Source organism: Lathyrus oleraceus, chromosome 5, assembly GCF_024323335.1.
Source record: "Lathyrus oleraceus cultivar Zhongwan6 chromosome 5, CAAS_Psat_ZW6_1.0, whole genome shotgun sequence".
Lineage (NCBI taxonomy): Eukaryota > Viridiplantae > Streptophyta > Magnoliopsida > Fabales > Fabaceae > Lathyrus > Lathyrus oleraceus.
This window is the reverse complement of record NC_066583.1, coordinates 289337573-289346386: the sequence shown is the minus strand read 5'-3', so window position 1 is coordinate 289346386 and position 8814 is coordinate 289337573. Positions and strand designations below refer to the sequence as shown.

The window sequence follows — 8814 nt, the reverse complement described above, 5'->3', positions numbered from 1 at the left end:
GAGAGATCTCGCACGATCTCCTGCCTACGTACCTCATCTGGTATGAGAATCAGAGCTGCCGTAGTTCGGCTCACGCACGCCAAACAAAACACACGCAGGAAACCGACTGCCAATGGCTGGGCTTACGTCGGACTCCACACAGACAAACACCAATAGAATACGGACTGCCAATCGCTGGTCTTATATCCATATCCTAACACACAAGAAGGATAACACACAAACAAGTTACTAAGGAGTTTGGCACTCGAGCCTAGTAACTGTCAAGCAAACACACACAAAAAGAAAAAGGGTGCCCAGAGAGATCTCGCACGATCTCCTGCCTACGTACCTCATCTGGTATGAGGATCAGGGCAACGTAGTTCCCCTGAACGGGAAAAAGGACTAGCCTAACCAGATACAAAGGGAGACACAACTAGGGAGACTACGACTCGAGCCTAGATGTTATCATGCATATCATCCCTAAGTTAAGGTTGCTATCTAACTTGCACAGGCAGCAAGCTAAACCTAAACAGCACAAGCAAACAAAGCAAACAATCACAAATAGCACACACTATATACAGACAAAGTTTGCTCACACAAGGGTTAGGCTGCAAAAGCGAGCCAACTATATCAGGTGATGTTAGCTCTTAATCCTAACATTGAGAGTTAGGTTGAAGTAGATGAAATAGGAAGTGAGGGGTGTGCCTCACAGCTCTTATCCCTGGCCTGGGAGAGCTTTTAGACAAAGGAAGTGTGGGTTCAGAAAGTGGGAACCCTTCTACACTTATGACTGACTCAACAGAGATCTTGGGTTAATATCCTCAAGGCATCAACATGTAATGTGAGCCAAGGGACGACTCGACTGAATAGCAGGAGATGGACTGCACATCTCTTGTATCTGCCAATTGCCTTATCAAAGGTCTTTTCCTGCTTGGGGACAAAGATAAACAAACACAAGCATTGCCTCTTAAGGAGGACTTCAGACAGGTGCCTGGCCAAGTAACAGGTCAGGTCTTCCAGACTACATGGAGTTAGTGGGTTATACCTCAATTGGTTAAGCAACCAAGCAACAGCAAAAGCAAGTTCACAATGAACTATAGCAACTAATGTACCTGAAAACAATCTAGCTCAGTCAGTACACAACTCAAACAGTCAAACAGACAAACTAAAAGTCAACAGTTAACTGTACACAAGCAAACAGACAAGCAAGCTATGCATCAAGGCAAAGCTCAAGCTCAACTCAAATGACTTAGAAGCCACCTATAAAACAAACTCAAGATTAGTTCAACATTGACCAATTAGTCAACTCAAGCAAGTGAATCAATTCCCTCAATGCCATATGCTTCTTTGTCCTGAAAACACAACTCAAACATAAGCAAACCCCTAGGACAAGGCCTAGGGTCAAAGAGGGAGAAATAATTCAAAACAGAACATGAAAATTGGCACAAATCAAGTTCAATCAAATTAGAACAATTTCCAAGTGGTCTCACATTCATATCACACACCAATTTCATTTCACAAAACAAATAGTGCAAAACATGCAAGTTCAAAGCTCATTGGACCAAACAGAATGAATCACTTCAAACTAACTCAAAAATAACTCAATAAATCTCAAGAAAAATCATGGCTAAACAGCATCCATTACATGATCATCATACCAAAATTCAAGTCATTTGGACAATTGGAAGCATATCAAATAAATTCCATAAGTCAAGGCAAGGCAAAACAAGCTCAAAGGAAGCACAATTACATACATCAACTTCACACAAGCATAAAACAGAGTCCACACATGATAAATGAATCAAACCAAATCCATGGCAAACTTTAAAGTGTCTAGAATCAATCCACAAATTTTCAAGTTCATGTGATACATATCAAGAATTTCACAAATCATCTAAGATCATGACTATCAAAAAGTCCACAAATGGTCAAACAGCAAAGAAAATCTCAAACAAATTGGAAATGCATCAAAAAATTCCATAACAAATCACAAGCAAACCTAACATCCAGAAGTAGCATCATGCAAAAAATCAGGTTAATTGGCATAGAATTGGCATGGAAAATAAATTCCTCAAGTCAGGCAAGCAATGGTGTGACACAAATTGTCACACCTATATTCAACAGAGCATATCTCATCAACCAAGCATGCTAAAAATACAAACTCAAAGCCAAAAGATCAATCAAAGTGTCTAGATTAAGCATGTAAAGTTTCAGCTTCATTGGGTCAACCATCATTATTTCACAATCAAAATGGCAAGCAAGGTGCAATATATGACATGCAAACATAAACCCTAGCCAAAATAAAAATTCAACCGTGCAAAAATTCTGGAAAAATCATCATTAAATAGTAGACATCAAAAGGATCATCATGAAAAAAACCTCATGTGATTTGGATTAATAATCAATGAGATATGAAATTTTGAATGGAAGAAAAAATTAAAAAAAAATGATGAAAAGGCATGCATGAACATGGTAGCATAACATGAAATAAAATGGAACAAGGCAATTTGGAATGTCCTCGCCAGGATTCGAAGGGAGTATGCGTTTGAAATTAAGCGCGCTCACTAATGGCCAGGACACGTGGTCCAATTGCATGGCCAGAAACATGGAATTACATGCAAAGCGCGAAAACATGGATCAAAGACACTTTCTGGACGCGAAAATTAGGGTTCATACATTGTTCATCATCATTCATACGCTCATGAACAAATCATCACCAAAATTAACAAACCTTATATCATTGAAATCCTCTTCCAACGTACATCACGAATCTAAACTTATTTTAACCTAATTCATCCTAGATTCATAGATTCGAAGCAAAACATATTCACACATGAAACTTCTAATCAATGTAACTTTCTCATTTCTCAACGAAATTCAATGGAACAAAGTGAAGATTGCTCTACATTCCAAGATCTACTAAAAGCACCTAATTATTTCATGAATCATCAAAGTCGAAAACTGACCTCAATTGAATGGCAGAAGTGGAATCGTGCGAATCAAGCCTTGGCAAGGTGAAACAGATGTTCCTCAACTCTCATATGCATGAATGAAGAAAGGTTTGGCTGTTAATTATGCTTGAAAAGTCCAGAAAATCAAGCTGCCATGGATGATGGTGTGCTTCAACAGTCCTCGAATTAGCTTGAGAATCAATGGATCTTGCTTCAAATAGCTTCAATTGTGCTCGTGAATGAAGATTGGATCAAGAGTGATGCAAGGTTTATGCAGAAAAAAGGAGAAAAGTTGAGAGAAAAAGTTGAAGAACTTTTGGATCTAGATCTCAATTTCCAAATTCTGTTATGCTTAGCAAGAAAACAGTTAGGATTATGGTTATATATGTGTTGTTAAACATGTTCACTAATCATGATTAGGCTAATGCAAAGGTTTAAGTGAAATGCAAGTTTTGGTGCATATTAGCAAATGGCCTTGTACATGTAGTAACCAATGGAACAGTGCAGGGTTTTTGTTCCAATTCAATTGGAAATGTGGTGCAGAGGCAAATGCAAGTGGAATTGAATGAATACAAAGCATAACTTTCAAACTTAACTTTTCCCTCCAATTTTCAAATGGCAAGTCTAATTTTTTTGCAATGGAAATTCATGGATTATGATTCTAGAATTGGATAAAGCATGACAAGAGAAGAATATGGCAAAAAAATCCACTCCATTTGGCCTTTTGGTTCAAAAGTTATGCACTTTTGAAATTCAAATTTTCTTGACCAAGATTGATCCATAACTTGCCAACCACACATGAGAAATGGATGTTCTTGGACTTTTTGGAAAGGTGAGAGCAAGATCTACAACTTTCATGTTGGACAAAATTTCATTTGAAGCATTTTTGGACATGTAATCTTAAGGAGAAGACCTTTCCATTTTTGGCAATTTTGAATTACAAGTCACTTTCTATTTTTGGAAAGTTTTCATCTAACTTTATTTTCTTCAATGTTGATCTTTGAAATGTCAAATGAAACTTGTTTGGACATGAATTAAGTGTTTCTAACCCTCTCTTACCTCCAAATCCATCAGTTGACCTTTGGTTAACTTTTGTTGACTGATAGATGAATTGGCTATGCACAGATGAAATTGAGCCTCAAACTCCTGATGAAATGGCTCCACAATGAAACCCTAGCTTCCACAAGCTCATTAAAACCATATGATGATCCCTATTTCCATGAAGTCCTCATTTCCTTGACAAGCCCTGATTGGCACAATGCAGATGATTAGGGTTGACCAGAGGTCAAAACCCTAATCCCAAGGAAAATGATCAAGCACAATGAAACCCTTGGTGATGACAAGACCATGATGATGATGTACCATTTCAACCAAGATAATGAGCAACCTCCTTGAGGAACCAAGAAACCCTAATTTGAAGCACAAACCCTCAGATGGCTAGTGATCAATTCAATAAGACTCTCAAGCTTGCATCTTTTGACCTCTTTATCTTCTGAGCAAGACTTAGAAGGATGACTTGCTTATTGTTTCCAAATGATATGCAAAGATGCAATGACTAATGTCCTAAAAAATGATATGCAATATGCTAAGCTAGTCCCAAGAGAGAAGGGCAAATTTTGAGGTGTTACAAGTATGCATCGATGCATACGAGTCATGTATCGATACATGGACAGGCAAAATGCCCTATGGATTGATCCATACGAGCCTTGCATCGATCCATGATTAGTTGAAATGTCCTATGTATCAATGCATGCGAATTATGCATCGATCCATGTTAGTGGAAATGCCATATGCATCAATACATACGAATTATGCATCGATCCATGCTCACTTAAATTCACCAAAAACTCATTTATATTACAGTATGCATCGATGCATACCCTCATGTATCAATGCATAAGTCTGTTTTATGTTCTAACAGCTTCTGTTTTTGCATATATAAGAAATGTTGTGACAGCAGGGGAAGACACGAATTCTGAGAAGAAAAACAGTTGAACACAAGATCAAAAGAGTGTAGCAGCAATTGTTTTTGGAGCAATCAGAAACCTGAAAGAGACTTCATCTTCTTCATCTTCTCAATCACTTTTCTTCAAGAACATCAACACATAATCATTCTTGTTCTTTGGATTAAAGGATCAACGAGATAACATTCAGTGGTACGATCAAGGATCTAGCTGAGTTTTTCAGTGGAACGATCGAGGATCTAGCTGAGTTGAAGATTGAAGGGGGTTTCGAGGAAAAACCAATTGGTTTGTCCTTCAAGAACTGGAGTGTTCTTGAGGGTTTGTTAGTCACGTTTGCAGAACAGATTCAGCCGTAGCGTTGCGTTTGGAGATCGGGGGATTTCGCAAACAGGTCGTGGAACCGGTGAATTGTTTGCAATTTCGTGCAGAAAATTCTTGATCGTGCTCAGATCAAGTGGAGGTTTCATACAAGAAGAAGTTCTTGGAATTTAGAATTCTGTCTGTGTATCGTAACCTTGTATCTACGAATTCGGCATAATTGATAATCAAAGTTCTCAATTTCATTTGAAATTGAGAGGGAGACGTACCCACACGCGAGGACGACGTGGGGAACTCCCTTACCAAATCTCTGCGTATCGTATTCTTTCCTTACTTTTCTTTACGTTTTCATCAGTTTTGCAATATCAGTTTGTTTGTTGTGGCTGAACCCTTTGCGATACAATAGTGGCAAGAAAACTTTCAAACTAAAGTCCACCATTGTTCATCATTAAGCACATACACACCAACTGTTTGACAAAATTGTTAGCCAGGTTTTATTCATTGGAAATAGACTTTAATGATAAGTGCATTCAACTAGCTAAGATTCTGGTGTTAATAATTTCTGTCATTCTTATCCAAATCCAGCATTAAACTCGCGTGTCCGGTTTTCTAGTAGCGGTTCAGAATAGACGGAAGTCGATTCGGGACTGAAATTTTCCGCCAAGTTTAAAAACTCTGATAAAATTCTAAATCCGTTCAATTTTAAAAAGGTGATCTATTCACCCCCCCTCTCGATCACTAGCCACACCGTCTAACAATAACATACATAATAATGATCCCAGTTTTAAAGGAATGTATAACATTGTTCACATTGACGAAAAATGGTTTTATATTAAAGAAAAATCAAGAAATTTTTATTTGGTACAGGACGAAAAAGATCCCATTTGTACTTGTAAAAGTAAAAAATTTATACCAAAAGTTATGTTTCTAGTTGCCATAGCTAGGCCAAGATTTAATTTGCAACAAAACGTAACATTCATCGGATTAATTGGTGTATATCCTTTTGTCATACAAGAGCTCGCTAGAAGATCTAGTGTAAATAGGCCTGCAGGTACACTTGAGACCAAAGCAATGACGTCAATTACTAAAGATGTTATGAGAATATTTTTGATTCAGAAAGTGTTACCCGCTATTAAAGAAAAATGGTCAAGAGAAGAAATTGGTCATCCGATATTCATTCAGCAAGATAATGCAAGAACACACCTTCATTGTGAAGATGAAGAATTTCGTCTAACAGCCACACAAGATGGATTTGACATTCGATTAATGTGCCAACCTCCAAATTCACCTGATTTAAATGTTTTAGATCTTGGTTTTTTCAGTTCAATACAAGCCTTACAACATAGAGAGTCTCCTAATTCTATTGATGAACTTGTGAATGCAGTTGATAAGTATTTTCAAGAATTTGAAGTTACCAAATCAAATCATATATTTTTAACACTTCAATCATGTATGATTGAAATTATGAAAGCAAGAGGTTCCCACAACTATAAAATTCCACATATGAAGAAAAAAATGTTGGAAGCTAGAAATCAATTGCCAACACGGTTAAAATGTGATATCCAATTGGTGCGAGATGTTATGGGATATTTAGATATTGTTCCTGATGATTAACCATTTTAAAATTTCTCTATTTGTAATGGGTTATTCAGAAAAGTAAGTAAATGGTTATGTTCATTCCTTATAAAATAGCTTTATAATGGGATATTTTAAACCAAATAGTAAATTATTATGTACTTCTAATTCACTTGATTAACTAAAACAATGGAATAAAGACTTAGAGAAATGTAACTATAGTAAATAAGGATTTTAAAAATCTCTTCAAATGAAATTAATCATTTCAAATCAAAGATAATTATAACAATATTAAATTTTAATAAAATTTTGAAAGATAAATCTTGCGTAACTTCTTCCATTCTTCTTTGCGTTCTGCTTCATCGGAAGTTTCATCTTCCTCGTCTGAAAATTTGTTTAAATCTATCGATCCATTATCCGGAAGGATATTTAAATCAATGGGATCTTCATCGTCTTGTTCATCCTCGGAGTCTTGTATGATTTCTTGAAAAATTGGATCTTCATCATTTTCATTATCGGTACCCTTATCAGAATCTATAGAATTTTCTACTATTTCTATCAATGGATTTTTGGGATATTCCATTGCCAATTTTTTTAAGGCTTTTTTTGTTATGATAGGAAGAAGGATTAAAAAATGCACAATATATAAAACTTGAGAATTCACGTTGAGGAGAGATATTTCTGAGTTTTAATTGGGAGTTATATTCTTAAGAGAGAGGAATTTTGAAAAAATCACAAACTAATATAGAGTTTTATGAGAGGAAGACATTTTCTATAAAAATTTGGAGTAATGCATTGAAAAACAATATTCATAATGTCACTTTGCATTGGAATACAACGTTCACTGAATTATGAAAATTATAGAAAAAAGAGAGGAATTATGAGTATTTTAGGAAGAGAAAAATTAATTCTACATAGAAATTACAAAAGGACTTATATTTTGGCACAATTTTTTCTCTAAAACGACATACAATTAAAAACGGAGGGAGTAGTATAAAGTTGCATAAACACTCTAATGTTGGGCGTATGCTTTTCCAAGTGAAATACATGGCTCTTACAAAGCTTGCATTACCAAAGTATGATTCTAAGAGCCTGTTTATAGGCTAAAATACATGCTAAAACTTGTTGAAATCGTGCGACGAGAGTGGGAGAAAGTGAGGGAAGTGGGAAAATTGAATTGATGAAAGTGGCTAAAAATATGGATTTCAACGTCATGACGGGCGTCATCATGTTGATGGGTCGTCAGTCAGATTTATCAAGCTGACGGGCTATCTGTCACGCTTTTGAAACTTGCCTCCTTTGCTCTGGCTGACGGTTGTAGTTGGTCATCCCATGGTGGACGTCATGGTCGGGCAGAGTCCGTCATGACAGCCTGAAACACTCAAAACTTCGTCGTTTTCGTCATTTTTTTGTTATTTCTTCGCGCAGAGGCCACTAATTGATTATTACCTAAAATACACATATGAAACCACAAAAATATATAAAATCAACATTAAAACATGTGAAAATCGAGCTAATAAAGTGGTGTATGTTACGTGTTATCACTCCCTGACAACTCGTGGATCAACTTCCTAGAAATATCTTGATAGCTGGTCACAGAGAACCTGTGAAGGTTCATGTTCCAATTCAAGGTCACCTCCTTTAGTATTCCTGAAAGGAACTTAAACTTAAGGGAGTCTATCACACCAATTCTCGTCTTTTATATATTTATGTCACTAACGTACACATGTGGGTCATGTCACTAATGAGGGTGTGTTGTAGTTATTTGGAATTAGGGCCTCTTAGATTTGGATAGGAAGGGCTTGGAAATCTAAACCATATATGTCTTCTTGTTCATTATCTTCTTGTAGTTGTTGTTGAATGTTCCTGAATGCTAATTTGCATGGCTTGGTTTTGGCGGTGTAGCTTGTCCATCACTCGGACCTCATCGTGGACGTCATCGTGGCCAAAACTTAATGTATTTTTTATTCCCACTATTGAGAAATGATGGTTATGTTGATTTAGAGATTTTTTAAAAAGAAAATCGG

The 8814-nt window shown here is 36.5% G+C and overlaps 1 long non-coding RNA gene across 1 annotated transcript; it reads right to left on the bottom strand.

Annotated features, from left to right (window-relative positions):
• Positions 1-7716: 7716 nt before the first annotated feature.
• LOC127088169 (uncharacterized) lies at positions 7717-8566 on the bottom strand. The gene is made up of 2 exons (XR_007790134.1): positions 8323-8566; positions 7717-8236 (listed from the first exon to the last, which is right to left on the bottom strand). It is a non-coding gene; the product is annotated as an uncharacterized LOC127088169 (long non-coding RNA).
• Positions 8567-8814: the final 248 nt, after the last annotated feature.